Consider the following 19,300-nt stretch of genomic DNA (forward strand, 5'->3'; position numbering starts at 1 on the left):
GGTGTTCTTTATATGACTGAAACCTAAACTACAATCATGTCTGTCATCAAGGTGCTTAAATAAAGACTTTATTTTAAAAAAGAAGATAGGCCAATGTGTCTAACTTTGACTTGAGCAAAAGGCAAATAAATAAAGTTAATTTTGGACTCACTCTTCAATCCCATGTTCTTCCTTGAACACTTATCTCACTTGTTTGTCTCTTTTTCTTTGCTTGTCTATTTGCACTTGGGACAAGCTCATGCTTTCTCTTGAACACACCCTTCTCTAATTCTCTCGTTCTAAATAAGTTTTAATAAAAATGATCTTGCCTGGGGTCAGAGCGGTGGCACAAGTGGTAAGGCATCTGCCTTGCCCGTGCTAGGCTAGGACGGACTCTTCTTCAATCCCCCGGCATCCCATATGGTTCCCCAAGCCAGGAGCAATTTCTGAGTGCATAGCCAGGAGTAACCCCTGAGTGTCAACGGGTATGGCCCAAAACCCCCAAAATAATTATCTTAGTTCACCAAAATAAATAAATAAAACTTAATTAAAACATTTAGTTGGTAGTTTACGCAGGATATATTCTGCTTCTATTGACACTGTACAAAATTGTTTACTATTGGATATTCTAAGTTATCAATCTGAGTTTTATGCCACATTTGAACATTTTAACATTTCAGCAAAAATATATTACCAGTGATATTTGTCAATATTCTTGTCATATTGTAACTTGCTTTCATGGTCTGGATTTAACCAATATTATTATGAACATTTTCAAGTAGGTCTCTCAGTTCTGCTGCAACAGAAAGACAACAATTTTGAGCAGTTTCTTGTGAGTCTTCCTAGAGATACTCTCTGCATATATAATATAGAATATATATATAATTGGTGATATTTTTCTCTTTCTAAAATGAATGAAATGCCCTGGAAATAGTTTTATTAGCACATCAATGCCTCATCTTGACAGATTATAGAAATAGATATTTAGAATATATGACATAACCTTTGTATCAGCTCTCCCAGATAAGTAGACAGGCATTTCTGTGATATACACCAGAAAACTGAATTTTGTCAAGAAGTTCTGTGACGTGTTCAACATGTATTTTCCTTAAGAGTAACAGGATAAGAATTTAAATTCAGGTACTGTTGTTGCACTAAAAATCTTCCATTATATACTCAAATTATACTAGCATTCCCCAGAAAGCTCTCTGACATCTTATTTTGTTTGAGTTGAATTCTTTCAGTTTTTGTCTTTATTTTATCATGATCCAGACTGGTAATCATTTTTAGTGCATTATACATAAATTCAGAAATCTTGGTTGCTGTTACTAAGCTAGCTGTCTATCAAACTGATTGACTATATTTTGTTATTTTACTTTGAGAATTCAAATGTATATTTTTTCTAATTTTATTTAAACACTATGGTTTACAGTTGTTTATAATATACTTGGTAGGCCAGGGCATCTAAGCCAGATCAGCTGCATACAAGTCATGTGTCCTCTGAACTGTACTCCCTAGAGCCTTCTATGAATAGACATGTCAGGAAAATGTCTATTCATTCATTTACTATTTCCATTTTACATGAGATTATTAATTTTTTCTGCTGTTGAATCTTGTGAGTGCTTTTATGTATATCAGATGCTAGCCTTTATATCTGATATATTGTTTCTCCCACAGGTGTCCTATTATTTTTAGATAAAGCTTTGTTTTGTCTTGACAAACCTTTTTAGTTTGAGGTATGCAGTCATATTTGTTTATTTTTGTTTTTTTATTATTTGCCAGTGGAGTCTAATCACTGACAGTACCTCAAAAGTCTATATCTTGGAGAGTGCTGTCTGTCTTCTCCAATTTATTTTATGGGTTCTGTTCTAATCTTTAGGTCTTAAGTCCACTTTGAGTTAACTTCTGTAATGGTGTAAGGAAAAGCTCCAGTTTAATTTCTTCACATATATGTCTAACTTTTTTTGGAAATTCTAAATTTAAGTGATTGCATCATTTTATATTCCTATCAGTAATGTACAAGAATTCCAATTTCTCTGCTTCTTCACTACCACTTACTATTATGTAATATTTTATGCTAGTCCTTTCACTGGTATAAAGCAGTATTTTATTATGGCTTAAATTTTCATTTCCTTGGCATTAATGTTACCGAACTTCTTTTTTCTTTATATATATATATATATATATTGGTTTTTTGGGCCACACCCTGTGACGCTCAGGGGTTACTCCTGGCTATGCGCTCAGAAGTTGCTCCTGGCTTCTTGGGGGACCATATGGGACGCCGGGGGATCGAACCTCGGTCCGTCCTAGGCTAGCGCAGGCAAGGCAGGCACCTTACCTCCAGCGCCACCGCCCGGCTCCGTTTTTTTTTTTATTATTTTAATTATGACAACAAAGATGCAAAGAAAGAGGACAGGATAAAGTTACAGTGGAAGCACAATCACCCATAAACAGAATTCTTGGTAGTCCCATCGATGATATCCCAGCCTTGAACTTTCAGCCAAAGAACATTAAGAAAAACAAAACTGAACCCATGTACAATACAATTACTTTGTCCCTCAAATCCCCAGTTGTAGTACATACTATTTCTTAGCAGCACACAATATAATATAAAGACATTAGACTTATGTAACTCCTTAAACATTGAGGGCAAAGTATTTATCTAGTTCCATGCACATGATTACTAGTTTAAATTAACCTCAAAAGTTTTAGTGGGTTGTTTTTCTTAAGGATTGGAGTCAAGGGAACATAGTAAAAAACGGTGTTAGAGTGGCATTTGTTTGCATAGGCCCACCAAAATATAAGGGACATGGAAAGAAAAATTATGGTCTAAATACAAGGAGACCCTACCCCTGAAGTTTCCTGGCACAGGACTGACTCTAGGCTCCAGGCAAACTAGTTTGTCCAATCCAAGTCATCGTCTGTAGTGGCAATACACCTCCATTCCTCACATAGTCTCTGTTGTTGGTATCATGCTTCTGTATTAAAGATCCTGGAGTCTGCATATCCCATATTGCAGTTAGGATGGTGCAGAGCATCCTCTCGTTTCACCTCACACTTAAGGGGCAATAGAGAGAACCATGTCCTGTAGAGCAGGTCATTGTTGTTGTCAAATCTTCTCAGTGTACACGGAAGACTCTTTTTAGGAGGTCGATGTCAGACCCTTGGTAGTGTCTTTCCTGGTAGAGGACTGCTTCCAGCTGTTGCTATAAAAGACCTTGGATGTTTCGTAGATAGCTTGCCTGGTTCCGGCGTGAATGGAGGATGCCCATTCTTCTGAGGCCTGTGCCAGGTCATTATATCAATGTTCAGGGTGTAAGGTACCTTGTACTGAGATTTATTAGATAAGAACTTATCTGTATGTATAGTGTTTTCCCATAGTAATGTGTCTTTGCAAACAAGGATCAATGCCATGAAGCGTTATTGGCGCATCTGGAGGCAATAGGAACAAGACCAGCAATTTCCATGACATAGTTCAATCATAGGAATCAAACTGAGGGACAGTTCCACTAACAATCCTTACTGAACAGCTTACAAAGAAAAGACAAGATGAAAAGTGGATAGAAACATCATGGTAGAAGAATATATAGAGAGAGTTACAGCAGTTAAAGAAAATACCCATAAAATATTCAAAAGATATATGTGTTCAATATGTGTTCAATTTATGTCCTAAATAGTTCTGAAATTGTTAGATCCACTGTATGTCTTTGGTCAGAGAATAGAACTGTGTGTTATTGAAGTTAAGAAGGGTAAATCTGGGGTACTGATGGTTGGGAGGAGTATATGTTCACAAAATGTAGACTGGTATGAAATTGCCAGTGACAGCCTGAGTATAGCTGAGCAGCTATCTGCCACCCCCCAGATCAAACTCCACACCCCCTAAGCCAACCTCTGGAGCCGGCCTGGGAGTGGGGAAAACCCAGGGTGCCCATCAGCTCCTCCCAGGAACCCACCTGGAGATCCGGAGGAAAGAGGGAGAGGGGGGTCGGGTGACCCAGGTCCGGGCCCCCCTACCCTAGGCCGGGCCAAGAGGCCCCTGGCACATGCGGAGGTCTGCCAGGGGTCCGCCCGTGCCGGCTAAAAATACTGCTCCTGTTACCGAACTTCTTTAAATTTACTTACTTGGTGTTTTTATATTTATCTTGAAGAAATGTCTATTTGTATTCTTTGAATACAATTCATTCTTGAATTGAATGAATTGAATTGAATATTGATTGAATGAATATTCATTCTTGAATACATTCATTCTAAAACTGAATTATCTTGTTTTTGTTATCAAGTGCATTTTTGTATTTTAGATATAAGACCTTTATTAAATGTGGGTTGGAAACCTTTTCTAACACTTGCTGAGTTTTCTTTACTTTCCTAAAAGTATCCTTTGAAGTAAAATGCTTTTAATTTTGATGAAGTTCAATTTATTTTTATTTGTATTTACTTATTTATTTTTGCTTCTGGTGCTTTTAGTATCATATCTAAAAATTTTTGGTCTGCATAATGGTTATAAAGAATCCAAGCCTGTATTTTTCTAAGATTCTTATGGTCTTAGTTCTTACAATTAGTCTTTTTTTGGGGGGGCACACCTGGTGACACTCGGGTTACTCCTGGCTATGTGCTCAGAAATTGCTCCTTGCTTGGGGGAACCATATGGGATGCTGGGAAATTGAACTGCTCTCTGTCTTAGGCTAGTGCAGACAAGGCAGACGCCTTTCCACTTGCGCCACCACTCTGGCCCCACAATTAGTCTTTTTTTTTTTTTTTTGGCCACACCTGGCGTTGCTCAGGGGTTACTCCTGGCTGTCTGCTCAGAAATAGCTCCTGGCAGGCTCGGGGGACCATATGGGACAACGGGATTCAAACCAACCACCTTTGGTCCTGGATCGGCTGCTTGCAAGGCAAACACCTCTGTGCTATCTCTCCGGGCCCCCACAATTAGTCTTTTAAAAATTATTTTGAGTTGATTTTTATATTTACTGTGAGATGAGTCTAACCTTCTTCTGCATTGGATATCCAACTGTTCTAGCAAAACTGCTTAAAAAGATTATTCTTTTCTCTCAAAGGATCTTAGATTCTTGTTGAAAATCACTGGACCATAAATGTATGGATTTATTTCAAACTCTCAGTTTTAGTTTTTCAATATATCCATTTTATGCCAGTATTATACATGCTGGTTAATGGTTGCTTTGTAGTAAGTTAGATGTATTCTTAAGTATTTCTTCTTTTTGATGTTGTTATAAATGGAATTGTGTTATTTATTTCAGTTTCAGATAATTTGCTGCTAATATAAGGCTATAATAAGGCTTTCTGGATATTAATTTTGTAGTCTATAATTTTGCTGACTTCATTTATTAGTTTTAATGTTTCCTAAAAGAGGATTAAAAATATTTTTTACAGACAAGAGCATGTCAGTATTAGATATAGTCCCACTGTTATCTTTTCAACCTGGATTACTTTTACCTATTTCATTGTTTTACCTAAAATTTCTGATTCTAGAATATCTGGTATAATTTTTAATAACAATGATCAAAGAGTAGATGTACTTTGGTTGTTCTTAATCTTTGAGGAAATAGATCCAGTATTTTTTTGTTTGTTTTGTTTTGTTTTGTTTTGTTTTTGGTTTTTGGGCCACACCCGGTGGTGCTCAGGGGTTACTCCTGGCTGTCTGCTCAGAAATAGCTCCTGGCAGGCATGGGGGACCATATAGGACACTGGGATTCGAACCAACCACCTTTGGTCCTGGATCAGCTGCTTGCAAGGCAAACGCCACTGTGCTATCTCTCCGGGCCCAGATCCAGTGTTTTTTAAATGTTAATTGTGAGTTTTTGGTAGGTAACCTTTATCAGATTGAGAAAATTGTAAACTATTTCTACTTTGCTGGGGTTTTCCTCATGAAAGTCTGTTGGCCTTTATAAAATACTTTTTATATATAATCTTATGAGTTTTTAAAAGTTCATTGGTACATTATACTAATTGATTTTCAAATATTAAATATTCTCATTTATGGGCACAAAAGAGCCATTATAAAGAACTGCTCCTTGCTCTTTGCCTGTTCTTCTGCATGAGGCAGCCAAGAAGATGACAGCAAACATAATCTCTTCAGGGCCGAACACCTGGTAAACTGTCCCTGCCCAATAAGGGTGGAGCAGAGGAGCACAATCACTTTGCTTTGCTCTGCAGCTGCATGCATCTTCTAACCCATGAATCTCACCACAGCACATAGTAAAAACCACACTACAAGTGTGGCAATGGGGAAACAATGCAGGACATGTATTCTCATGTATAGAGAATGAAGATGGCAGCTCTGATGACCCAAAAAGAACCAACCAGCTAGGTATCCTCTCAGATAAGGTATTTAGAGAAGTAATATGGAGGATGTTCATAGAGCTCAAGAAAGCATAGATTGAATTGAATGGACCACAAATAAGAGTCAAGAGGATATGAAGATAAAAATCAGAAAACTTCAATCTGAAATAACAGATCTAAAAAACTCAGCAGATAAAATAAAAACCTCAATGGAAAGCCTCTCCAACAGAGTAACAGCAGCTGAGGACAGAATCAGTGAGTTGGAATATGAAATGCAGAACAATTCCATACAGCAGAAGATTGGAAAAGAACCATAAAGCAAATGATCAGACAATGAACAAACTATTCAAAGAATGTGAACAAATGAAAATAGAAGTCTTTGATAAACTCAGCAGAAACAACATAGGAATCATTGGAATTCCAGAGACTCAGGAAGAGAATAATAAGAGGAATTGGAGAGTGAGAAGAGGAAAAGGAGGAAGAAGGGAAGAAAAAGAAGGTAAAGAAGAAGAGGAAAAAAAGAAGGTAAAGAAGAAGAGTAAGAAGAAGGGGAAGAAGAAAAAGAAGAGAAAAAAGAAGGGGAAGAAGAGGAAGAAGATGAGGAGGAAGAAGAGGAAGAAGAAAAGAAGAGGAGAACGAGGAAGAAGAGAAGAAAAAAGAAGAAAAAAATAAAAGAGGAGTAGGAGGAGGCTAGAGATGTGGTTCAATTTGTAGAGCAGATGACAGATAGGCGTTAATGCCTATGTTTGATCCTACATAATCTTGTGTTAATGTTCTAATATTCTCCCCACTTGTATGGATTTGTGTATATCTATATGTATAAAATATGTGATATACTTATGCATGCTCACATCTAATAAAGCAACTGAAAAATTGGAAAAAATAAATATTCTTATTATCTCTCTTACACATTTTTGCATCTTATAATAGCATTTAATGTTTTATTGTAGCCTGTGTCTCTCACACTAGAATATGAATCTGTTATAGATAAAGGTTGTGTCTGACAATAGATACTTGATTTTCAGAGTGAGGATCTCTGTGGATCCTGAAGTATATTAATCCCTTTCTGCAAAAGTTGCACTGAGAAAAAAGGATAGAAAAATAGATGCTCAGGGGTTACTCCTGGTTCTACACTCAGAAATAGCTCCTGGTAGGCTCAGGGGACCATATAGGTTGCTGGGAATCGAACTGGAATCTGTCCAGAGTTGGCTGTATTCAAGGCAAACGCCCTAATGCTGTGCTATGTCTCCAGCTCGAAAAATCAAATGTTGAGGTGTGGTTTCCGCATTGTCATTAAGAGACAACCACCAGGGCAATATCATTTTCTTGTATACCAGCTTTCAAGCAAGTAGTTAGAATATGAGCCTCAGCAACACAACAAACCACAGACATCAGGATTATTCTTGGATAACATCAATGCAGTGAAAACGCTAGTCTATAAGACTGTGGGGATTAGTCCACATAGTATCTGATATGTAGTTGTTTATTCTGAGAATGACATATTTTGTGGTAGATTGGATTAAATGCTGAGGCTATAAAAGTGCATTTTATGGGAAGCGAGCGCTCCAAGCATTCCAGTCTGCGCGGAGTCTGTGGGGGGGCCCCCGGGAGCAACCATCCCCCAGCCCCACGCGTGTGACCATGCTGTCCCGCCTGCTGAAGGAACACCAGGCCAAGCAGAACGAGCACAAGGAGCTGCAGGAGAAGGATGTCGAGAGGGCATCAATGCAGCGACCTGCCTGACAGAAGCTTTGGTGCATCATCTCAATGTGGGTGTTGCCAGGCCTACATGAACCAGAGGAAGTTGGACCATGAAGTGAAGACCCTGCAAGTCCAGGCGGCTCAATTTGCCAAGCAGACAGGCTAGTGGATTAGGATGGTGGAAAACTTCAACCAGGCACTCAAGGAAATCGAGGATGTAGAGAACTGGGCTCAGAGCATTGAGCTGGACATGTGCACCATCGCCACCGCACTGGAGTATGTCTATAAAGGCCAGATGCACTCCACCTCATCCTAGCCCTAGCCCCTCTGTCCTGCCCCTTTCCAGCTCAGCTCTGCCCCAGTGGTCTGAGTAATAAAACACAAGCCTTCAAAATATAAAAAATAAAAGTGCATTTTACATGGTCCTTACATTAGAAAGAACAGAGTCAGTAGAGGTACAGTCAAAATACTGATCAATGATGTGTTCCCTGGTAAAATGAAGCTTCCTGTAGCAGGTGAGATATAACCTTTCCTCCACCTCTACTGCCCTGTCCTAGTCCAAATTGCTATTACCTCTCTCTCTAAGAATTACATAGGGGACCCCTAATTATTTTCTTCTACATGCTACCCCTGTGGTTCATCCACATCAGACTATTCACTCGCAGCCACACTGAATGCAAATTTTTCTAGTGATAAAACCCACATCATCACCTTGGTCCACAAGCTCCACCTTGATCTGATCTTCTGCTATAGCTCTCTGACCTCCTTTTCCTGTTTTCAGGAACCTGGGTTTCTCTTGCTTAAACTAGTTCCTGCACCAAATTTCAAATTCATAGTTAGTAAAGTGCATTCTCAGCACAATGAACTGTCAGTGCTGGGAGCTTTAGGATGTCTTTGTTAAAAGCATTAAGGTATGGACTGTCATGATTTCCATTTTATAGATTAAAGAAAAGGTACTCACAAAGCTCATAATTTTTCAAGAGCAGTATGGCTCATACGTAGAGAAGGCAGTATATTTCAATTCCAAACCACTAGTTTCTTCCCACATTGTGTATCCCCAGATGAACCACCTATATCAAATATTTTATCTCTGAGAGCAAGAATGCTTCCCCCCAATTTCTCTACATTTTTGTTTTGGAAATGAGACTTGGAATGTTCTTGATGCTGCAGGTGTGCTCACCCACAACTTTGAGAAGACAAGGGCATAATAATTTTGTAGGCTTGAACTGCTCTTACTAAACTGTCAAAACTCAATTTAGGAAGTATCAGAAGTTAGGAATCCCAAGGATGGAGCATTTTAAGAACTCTTAACTTATAATAAATACATTTCTGGCAAAGATATGCATTTTCTATAACACATTGGAAAAATCCAGTTTCCCTCAACTTTAATGAAAGGAGTCTGATATATGTTAATGAGTGAGTTTGGAATTGCCCAAGTTTACTTGTAGAGAATCAAAGGGGCTGAATAGGAGCCCATGAGCTTTGAAAAAAGACATTCCAGTGGTGGCAAGGTTTTCAGCTGGTTTACCAACGTTGTCAGCTCTTGAAACAATAATGCTAGTCTTTTTCTTGATGGCTGTCGGCTCCTTAAACAATCAGCTGGAATTGAGACTCAGCCCATGAAGAATATTTTTGAGGTGATGGAACCAGGTGCTTTCCCAAGAAGCATTAGTGTAGCCTCTGGGTTATATCCTGGCATCTAAAGATGATATCAGGGGCACAGATAACCTGAAGGAGGTGCTAGGAGACCTGGTGGTTCCTGACCCAGCTGTCATTGAAAGTTAGAGAAACCCGGCCTGAGGGATGGGTCTGGTGCACAGGCTACTAAATTTATTATTCTGCCATAGCCTCCACTTCATGGAGTTATCCTCAGGGCTTCAGATGGAATTGAGAGGAACCCCAGAATATCTGGAAAGCTAAGAACTTGCCCAGCACTCACGAAGTTGCTTCTAAGCTTCTCAGGATGTTCATGAGGCAAAACTGAGTCTCTGTTGCCTGTAAAGTCAGCATCAGCAAGGCCAGCAAAGTCTGACACTTGAATTTGTTTTGAATTCTTATTCTCTTCTCTGCTGCTGGGGCCTTGCCTCTTTACTCAATGCTGATTCCAGGGGGAGCATGGCTTTAGGTCTATAAGGCAATCTTTTATTTGGGGAGATATACAGAGAGAGAGAGACAGAGAGAGAGAGAGAGAGAGAGACAGAGAGAGAGACAGAGAGACAGAGAGAGAGACAGAGACACAGAGACACAGAGACACAGAGAGACAGAGACAGAGACAGAGAGAGAGAGAAAGAGAGAGAGAGAGAGTCAGAGGCAAGGAGTCTATGGGGTTGTAAAGTCACCACACTGCCTCAACATGGCATAGTTACCCCCAAACCTGGGGGCTCTGGCTTCATTCTGAGCCCCTTTCTTCCATTCCAGGCCCAGCTGCCTACTCTCCAGATTCATCTTTATCTTCCCCTTTATTTGGACTTGAGTTTGGTTTCTCTATTTAATGTCTTAATTGAGTTCCCCCTGTGAGTGAGGTTCCTTGTTCTGTCTGAATTTAACTCTCAAAGAAAGCTTATCTGACACACCATTAATCCTGCTTCAAGGCTGCTTTCAGCTCATTGCACATTAGCAGGGGCTTTATGGAGAGGGGCCTGTTTCGTGGAATAAAGCTAGAGCGGCAGAGCTGTGGCCAACAGGCCAGTGTGCAGGCCTAGACTCTCCTAACTGGGTACAGCAGGGGGCTAAAGGGCTTGGGAGGAGGCCCGCTCTGTTATGTCGGGCCACTGTGGGGTCGGCTGGAGAGCCTGTTATTGTGCAGGAGGGGTTGGATTCCGTGTGTGGATCACAAGCTCATTAGGAGAGCAGATTAAGCTGCTTTGGTGTCAAAATAGCTGTGGGGAAAACAACCTTAATAGCAGGTTGCAGATGAAAGAAAATGAAATGGGAAAGAAATGAGGAGCATTTAAAAGAAAACAATCAGGCTGGAGGGAATGAAGAGAGGAGGATAAAGCAGAGCTTAAAAAAAAAAAAAGAAACAAAAACAAACCTGGAGCCAGAGAGGGAATACAGTAAGCAAGGTGTTTGACTTGCATGGGGCTGAACCAGATTTGATCCCTAGTATCCCATATAGTCTCCCCAAGCCTGCCAGGAGTGATTCCTGAATGCAGAGCCAGAAGTACCCTCTGAGCACTGCTGGTGTTGCCCCAAAACAAAAAAAGGAACAAAACAAAACAAAAAATGAAAAAGGTCAGCATGGAATGGCTGTCAGATGGAAGTCAGATGAACCAAAGGAGAGGCCTCATACTGGTTTTCTGGATTTCCACATGTGTGACCTCCAAATCCCCAAGTTCCCCAGGAGAGGGCAACAGGAAAGGGAGGTGGGAAACAGCTTTTGTGGAGGGGTGTCATTCAGGAGCTACTTCAAGTGGTTAATCTGTGCTTAGTCCTGCTCAGGCTGAGCTCTGTGATCCTTCTAGGCTGTCCCTGGGCCTCTCTTGAGCGCTCACAGTAAGAATCCTTAACTCTTCAGCACTTCCATGTCAGCTGTTTAGGTTGAATTTCTTGCCTGCATCTCCGGCCCAGAGGGATTTCCACGTTCTGTCTCACTGCCTACCTGAGCTTCCCCGATCCATCTCACACAGACTCACCCAGAACCCAACCCATCTAAGTGGGCTTCTCTGCCCTGTGTCTGCATTTCTTGGACTGTCCCCATTCAGCTGTCCTCCACATTAACTCCTAAGGCAGACATATGGAAATTCTTTTTCCCTCCTTAAGTTGAAAATACTGTTTTTTTAGCCTACCAAAGGGACTCTGATGCACTTCATCCCAGCAGAGTGGTTGAGCTGCTTGGTAAGTGACAAGGAAAATTGGGATCTTCCCTTTGCTCCTTTCCCCCTCATGTACCCATCAGCCTTTCACTGCACCTGTGGAATCTGACTTCTACATGGATCTCAGCTAAGCTCAGCATTTTTCTTCACTTCGTGGCATGGTCACTATCTCCAACAACATCACTTTCCTGGACAATTACAGTTAGTCCAAGAGTTATTCTGTGCCATTCTCCAATTCTAGTCTGGACACTGCAGCCTAGGTGATCCTTCTAGAACAAATCTAATCATGTCACTTCTCTCCTTCCTAAAATCCTTCAGTTCTTCTTTGTTCTTCTGGTCGTGTACAGAAAAGTTCTACTTCAAAATGTAGTAGCTTAAAATAATCATTTCATTATATCACAAATTGTAGGACAGGAATTCAGGCAGGAGACAGTTCATTTGTTCCATGGAAGTATCAACAGAGGTGAATTGGGAATATTTAAATGGTAATGCTTTGGCCTAAAATTCAGATGGCATCCTTCCTGTACAGGGCACTCTAGTGTGACAGTTGGAGAAGAAGGCATGCTTAGCTGAAACTGTCCATTGGAGACATGTACTGCCTCCAATAGCAGGTTTTATGGCAGTTGGTCGTCTTCCATAGTGACTCTAGGTTCCAAGGGTAAGAGTTGTCATGAAGAGAGTAGAAGGTTTTTTCTTTAATTTCTTTATCTATTCACCCTACTTTAAAAAAATTTCGTATTTGTATTTCAGTCATAGAATGTACAGACAGCATCCTTCACCAGTGTGATCTCCTGCTACCAGTGTGTCTCCATAACTCTCCTCCACCCCAGTTCCCTGCCTGTTTCTCAGATAGGCATTCTGCCTCTCTCCCTCACTAATATTATCATGTTAGTTGTCATTGTGGTTAGTGCTCTAAACTGCAGTCACCGCTTTTTGAGACAAGCTTCAAGACCAGCATGAGCTGGTCCTTCTGGCATTCAGCTCTATTATCTGTAGATATTATTAAACTGATAAGAACAGATACTACACTTGATCTTAGCCAAAAGGTGAGAAGTTATCTCTGTAGATATTATTGCCATACTGTGTTTTATTTTTCTTATAGCCCACAGATGAGTGATACTATTTTATATCTATCCCTCTCCCTATGGCTCATTTCAGTCAACATAATAGTCACCATGTCCATCATGTATAGACAAATTTTATGAATTCATTTTTCCTAACAGCTGCATAATATTCCATTGTGTAAATGTACCAACAATTTCTTTATCCTCTTATCAATTGTTGGGCATCTGAGTTGTTTCCAGATTTTAGCTATTGTAAATAGTGCATAACTGAGCTACAGAATTTAGATGGTATTATTTCTACAGTAGCATTTTATTGGTTAAAGCTGTTGTAACTCTGCCACATTTCCAGGATAGGAGCCAAAGACCTGTTTTCTTTCATACTTTTTATTTAATTAAAAAAAAACACATTGGGCCCGGAGAGATAGCACAGTGGCGTTTGCCTTGCAAGCAGCCGATCCAGGACCAAAGGTGATTGGTTCGAATCCCGGTGTCCCATATGGTCCCCTGTGCCTGCCAGGAGCTATTTCTGAGCAGACAGCCAGGAGTAACCCCTGAGCACCGCTGGGTGTGGCCCAAAAAATAAAACAAAACAAACAAACAAAACACATTTTACAATGTTATTGATAGTTGAGATGTAAGATAATATTTCAACAGCAATACTGCCATCAGTGGCAACTCTTATCACCAGTATTCCCATACCAGACCTCAGTTCCAATGGAGAAGTGCATATCTGCTGCCAGAGTAAGGAAACCCTCTGTATCATGGCCTGGGGCCTCTTCCTCAGCTAGCCCCTGCTGACTAATTCATTACATTTTGTGACCCAAAGCTTTGACTAACTAACCATCCTTAGAAACTTAGAGTCCTTTGAACAATTTGAGCTCTCTTGCTCTTAAATTCCTCCCTCTTCCTATATTCTCCTTATTTAATAGCCCTTGTTAGCCTGTAAGTCACAGTTTAAATTCTACTTCTTGCAGGAAGATTTCTTGGACTAGACTAGTTGCTTCCAATGGAGTCCAAATAATACTCATTACATAACATTGCTCTTGCTTTCTAAAATTAAAGCCTGGGTCTACTAGTTCTTGGGGGCCTAGAGCTATCCTTGGTGTTGCTTGGGGAGGCACAAAGATCACATGTGGAAGTGCAAAGAGCAAGCTGTTCTGGAGATTAAACTCAGGACCTCAAAAATCCTAGTCATGTGCTGTGTGCTGTGTCACTTACAACATACCCTACCTAATCTTTGTTGTTGATTTTTTTCTGAGGGGGAGTTATGGCAGGGAAAGTTACCAGCAGTATTTAGGGCTTATATCTGGCTTTATGCTCAGAAATTACTTCTGTCAGTGCTCAGAGGGCATTTGGAAACTTGGTCAGTTGCTACATGCATGACAAGCATCCTGCAATTGTCTTTTTAAAAAACAAAAACCAAGAACAAACAAACAAAACCAAGGTTACTTGCCACTTGGCTCCCAAAGTGAAAGGATACCCTCTCAGCCCCAAATCTCTCACCCTGGCAAGAAGCTACAACCACCACACCTGCTGACTCACTCTATGCCCTTTATTTCCCTCAATGCGGACTGTTGCATGCTACTGGACTCAACTTCAGAGAGATCCTCCAGCTCGAAGATACTACCTGATCTCTTATTGCTTCAAACCATTTCTCAGACCCAGTAACACCATGGTGTGGGACAAAGATGTGCCCCAATCTCATCCTCCCTCAAGATTATCTCAAAAGACTTAATGGGGATACCTATATTTTCTTTCTATGTTTAATTCCTTAATAGTTATACATCTTAGTATGTTTATTTCCAAATGTAAAGGTAGCACCTCCCTCTCCCCATTGTTTTAATTTTTATTTTTGCTTGTTTTGGTTCTGATTAGTATGAAATTCTAGTAGAAAAGTCTTGCTTAGGATAAAAGCTCAGGTCAAAACCAGGGCACAGGATTGTATAGCTTGTCATTTTTACCCCCAAATGCACCAACAATAAAATATGGTGTCGTTCCTTTTTGCATAGTACACTAAAATGGAGAAATCTTGGGGTGGGTAAAAATAAAAATATAAAATAAAATAAATAAAATGGAGAAATCTTATGTATAAAAACAAGTTCTTATCTTCTAGGGAAAAGAACCAATGAGAACACAGTAAAAAAAAAAAAGATCATGGCCATGAACCCCATTGTAACATGGAGTAAGAATCACAATTCAAGTGTGGAAACAACGTAGGGCAACAGCATGCATAGAGAATGAAGATGGCAGCTCTGATGACCCAAAAAAGGCCAACCACTTAATTAACCTCTCAGATAAGGAGTTTAGAATAGAAATATGGAGGATGTTCGTAGAACTCAAAGAAAGCATAGATCGATTTGAACAGACCACAAATATAGAAATTAGAAAACTCCAAACCGAAATAACAGGGCTGGAAAATGCAGTAGAGGAAATGAAAAACTCTATGGAAAACTTCTCCAATAGAGTAACAGCAACTGAAGACAGAGTTAGTGAGCTGGAAGATGAGATGCATAATAACTACATACAGCAGAAGAGATTGGAAAAGAACCTCAAAGTAAATGATCAGACAATAGAACAAATACTCAAAGATTTTGAACAGATAAAAATAGAAATGTTCAATAAATTCAACAGAAACAACATAAGAATCATTGGAGGGGCTGGAGAGATAGCATGGAAGTAGGGTGTTTGCCTTCCATGTAGAAGGACAGTAGTTGGAATCCTGACATCCCATATGGTCCCCCGAGCCTGCCAGGAGTGATTTATGAGCATATATCCAGGAGTAACCCCTGAGCACTGCCGGATGTGACCCCCCCAAAAAAAAAGAATCATAGAAAATTAATCATCTTGTTCTGCATCATATTTCTATGAGTGCCTATAAATGGAGGGGGGAAAAAGTGGGTGGTACCAGGGGCAAAGCAGTCTCATAAGCATTGAGTGGAAATAAAAAATGATCAGACCTAAATACCCAACCCAAAGTCAATGACAATAGAATCAAGAGACCCAATTACAACAAACTATACACAAAAGAGACCTGTTATACTAGCAGTCTAGGGGCTAAGGGTAGAAGTATGGGCTACATAGTAGAAACAGTGGTGGAAGGAGGTCAACGCTGGTGGTGGGAATTGTCCTAATTCATTGTCACTATGTACCTTAAATATAACTCTGAAAGACTTGTAATTCAAAAAAATATATAAAGAAAATTAAAAATATCACACATCTCACTACTTGAAAAGTCACTGAAGCACAAACCTATGTCTTGTTCATCTTTTTTTTGAAGGCCAAATTTTTGCACTTCATTATTTTTTATTTATAATATCTTTAATCATCTTGATTACAAACATGATTGTGATTATGTTTCAGTCATGTAAAGAACACCCCCCCCCTTCACCAGTGCAACATTTCCACCACCAATCTCCCTCCATCCCACCCCACCCCTACCTGTACTCTAGACAGGCTTTCCAGTTCCCTCATTCATTCACATAGTTATGGTAGTTCTCAGTGTAGTTATTTCTATAACTACACTCACCACTCTTTGTGGTGAGCTTCATGAAGGGAGCTGGAAGTTCCAGCCCTCCTCTCATTGTCTCAGGATTGTTGCAAAAATGACTTTTATTTTTCTTAAAACCCATAGATGAGTGAGACTATTCTGCGTCTCTCTCTCCCTCTGACTTATTTCACTCAGCATGATAGATTCCATGTACATTCATGTATAGGAAAATTTCATGACTTCATCTCTCCTGACGGCTGCATAATATTCCATTGTGTATATGTACCACAGTTTCTTTAGCCATTCATCTGTTGTTTCCAGAGCCTGGCTATTGTGAATAGTGCTGCAATAAATATAGGTGTGATGAAGTGGTTTTTGTATTGTATTCTTGTGTTCCCAGGAGTGGAATAGCTGGGTCGAACGGGAGCTCAATTTCCAGTTTTTGGAGGAATCTCCATATCACTTTCCATAGAGGTTAGACTAGACAGCATTCCCACCAGCAGTGGATAAGAGTTCCTTTCTCACCGCATCCCCACCAACACTGCTTTTTCTCATTCTTTGTGATGTGTGCCAATCTCTGTGGTGTGATATGTGGTACCTCATAGTTGTTTTGATTTGCATCTCCCTGATGATTAGTGATGAGGAGCATTTTTTCATGTGCCTTTTGGCCATTTGTATTTTTTTTTATCAAAGTGTCTGTTCATTTCTTCTCCCCATTTTTTTTGATGGGATTAGATGTTTTTTTTTTCTTGTAAAATTCTGTCACTGCCCTGTATATTTTGAATATTAGCCCGTTATCTGATGGGTATTGGGTGAATAGTTTCTCCCACTCAGTGGGTGGTTCTTGTATCCTGGGCACTATTTCTTTTGAGGTGCAGAAGCTTCTCAGCTTAATGTATTCCCATCTGTTTATCTCTGCTTACACTTGTTTGGAAAGTGCAGTTTCCATCTTGAAGATGCCTTTAGTCTCAATGTCATGGAGTGTTTTACCTACGTGTTGTTCTATATACCTTATGGTATCAGGTCTGATATCAAGGTCTTTAATCCATTTGGATTTTACCTTTGTACATGGTGTTAACTGGGGGTCTATGTTCACTTTTTTTGCAAGTGGCTAGCCAGTTGTGCCAATACTACTTGTTGAAGAGGTTTTGCCTGCTCCACTTAGGATTTCTTGCTCCTATGTCAAAAATTAGGTGTTTGTATGTTAGGTGAATGTTCTCTGAGAACTCAAGCTTATTCCACTGATCTGAGGGTCTGTCTTTATTCCAATACCATGCTGTTTTGATAACTATTGCTTTGTAGTACAGTTTAAAGTTGGGGAAAGTAATGGCTCCCATACTCCTTTCCCTAGGAGTGCTTTAGCTATTTGAGGGTGTTTATTGTTCCAGATGAACTTCGTGTTTGATCCACTTCTTTGAAGAATGTCATGGGTGTCTTTAGAGGAATTGCATTAAATCTGTATAATGATTTGGGGAGTATTGGCATTTTAATGATGTTAATCATGCTAATCCATGAGCAGGGTATGTGTTTCCATTTTCATGTGTCGTCTCTTATTTCTTGGAGCAGGTTTTATAGTTTTCTTTGTATAGGTCCTTCATGTCTTTGGTCAAGTTGACTCCAAGATATTTGAGTTTGTGTGACACTAATGTGAATGTGATTGCCTTCTGAATGTCCATCTCTTTTTTATCATTATTGGTGTATAACAAGGCCATTGATTTCTGTGTGTTAATTTTGTAGCCTGCCACCTTGCTATATGCATTTATTGTTTCTAGAAGCTTTTTGGTAGAGTCTTTAGGGTTTCCTACATAGAGTATCATGTCATCTGCAAACAGTGAGAGCTTGACTTCTTCCTTTCCTGTCTGGATGCCCTCTTGTTCGTCTTTTTTTGTCTTTGGGATATAAAACAAGATTTGTACACATTACTTTGTTCAACAGATGTCTGTAGAATCCTTTACTCTGGGCTTATTCTCAATTTATAAATTGAGAATATTGGTTAATGTGGGCTTAGTTAACATACTGTTATCTAACTCAGTGGCTTCTTTAGCACAACACTGAAAAATATTCTGAAGAGATACTGGGATTAGCAAGAAAGAGGCTTGTGATCCATTAGTGATGCCTGCTTAGGCAAGGGTAGTTAAAAGGCAGTTTGCATGCTCTGCATGTAACATAACCAGATTAAATCACCTCCAGGGCTTCTCTGGCTTTAAATGTGTATCCATAGTATTCTATATCAGTGTAGAATTTTACACAGTAAGAGCTCAAAAGTTTCCCATGGGATCACTCAGTTCAATATTCTTATTGCATAAATGAGAAAAATTATGACTCAGAGGGAGAGTGATTCACTTAAAGTCATAACCTTTGGCCAGGGTCAGTGCTAATACAATGCATTAATCTGCACTCATCTAAGCAGTGTGGAATTCAAGGCTGACCATACAAGAGTGGAAATGCTCACACCAGTTCATTTAATTTCCTCCTTTGTTCCTTCCTGGGATGTCAGCAACTCATCAGTGGCAAGGCTTGTTAGGTAGTAGGCATGGCCATTTGATAGCAATGTGCTCTTGAGGAAATTACTTGACTTTTCTAAACTTTAGTTTCTCCTTCTGTGAAATGTGGGTAGCAATGGTAGTTTCACAGAAGTGAGATAATACAAAAAGCCAACTTATCAGTCATTTCTACAGCAGTAGGACTCAAATGTGATAGCTGTTAGTAGTGATTTTCGTCTCTTCTGTTATCACGTAGCTTTTATGTGGCTTCTTCCCCAGAACTAGCACAAGAGCCCTGAGTATGGGCTGAATGAAAGCTAGGGGTACAGGTAATCTAACTCCCAGGAGTGACTTGAGACTTTGTTAAGGAAAAATTGAAGGGTTCGTTTTCCCCTGCCAGAGGCTTTGAAACACAACCCAGTGACAAATTGTGATTTGCTCCTAGGAAATGTCTCTAAACCACTATCAGAG

General features: G+C 39.8%; 2 pseudogenes; one reads left to right on the forward strand and one right to left on the reverse strand.

Annotated features, from left to right (window-relative positions):
• Positions 1-7,899: 7,899 nt before the first annotated feature.
• On the forward strand, positions 7,900-8,388 carry LOC126027066 (biogenesis of lysosome-related organelles complex 1 subunit 1-like; annotated as a pseudogene).
• A 4,363-nt stretch (positions 8,389-12,751) lies between these two features.
• On the reverse strand, positions 12,752-12,853 carry LOC126028918 (uncharacterized; annotated as a pseudogene).
• Positions 12,854-19,300: the final 6,447 nt, after the last annotated feature.

The sequence above is a fragment of the Suncus etruscus genome, chromosome 14 (genome assembly GCF_024139225.1).
Source record: "Suncus etruscus isolate mSunEtr1 chromosome 14, mSunEtr1.pri.cur, whole genome shotgun sequence".
NCBI lineage: Eukaryota > Metazoa > Chordata > Mammalia > Eulipotyphla > Soricidae > Suncus > Suncus etruscus.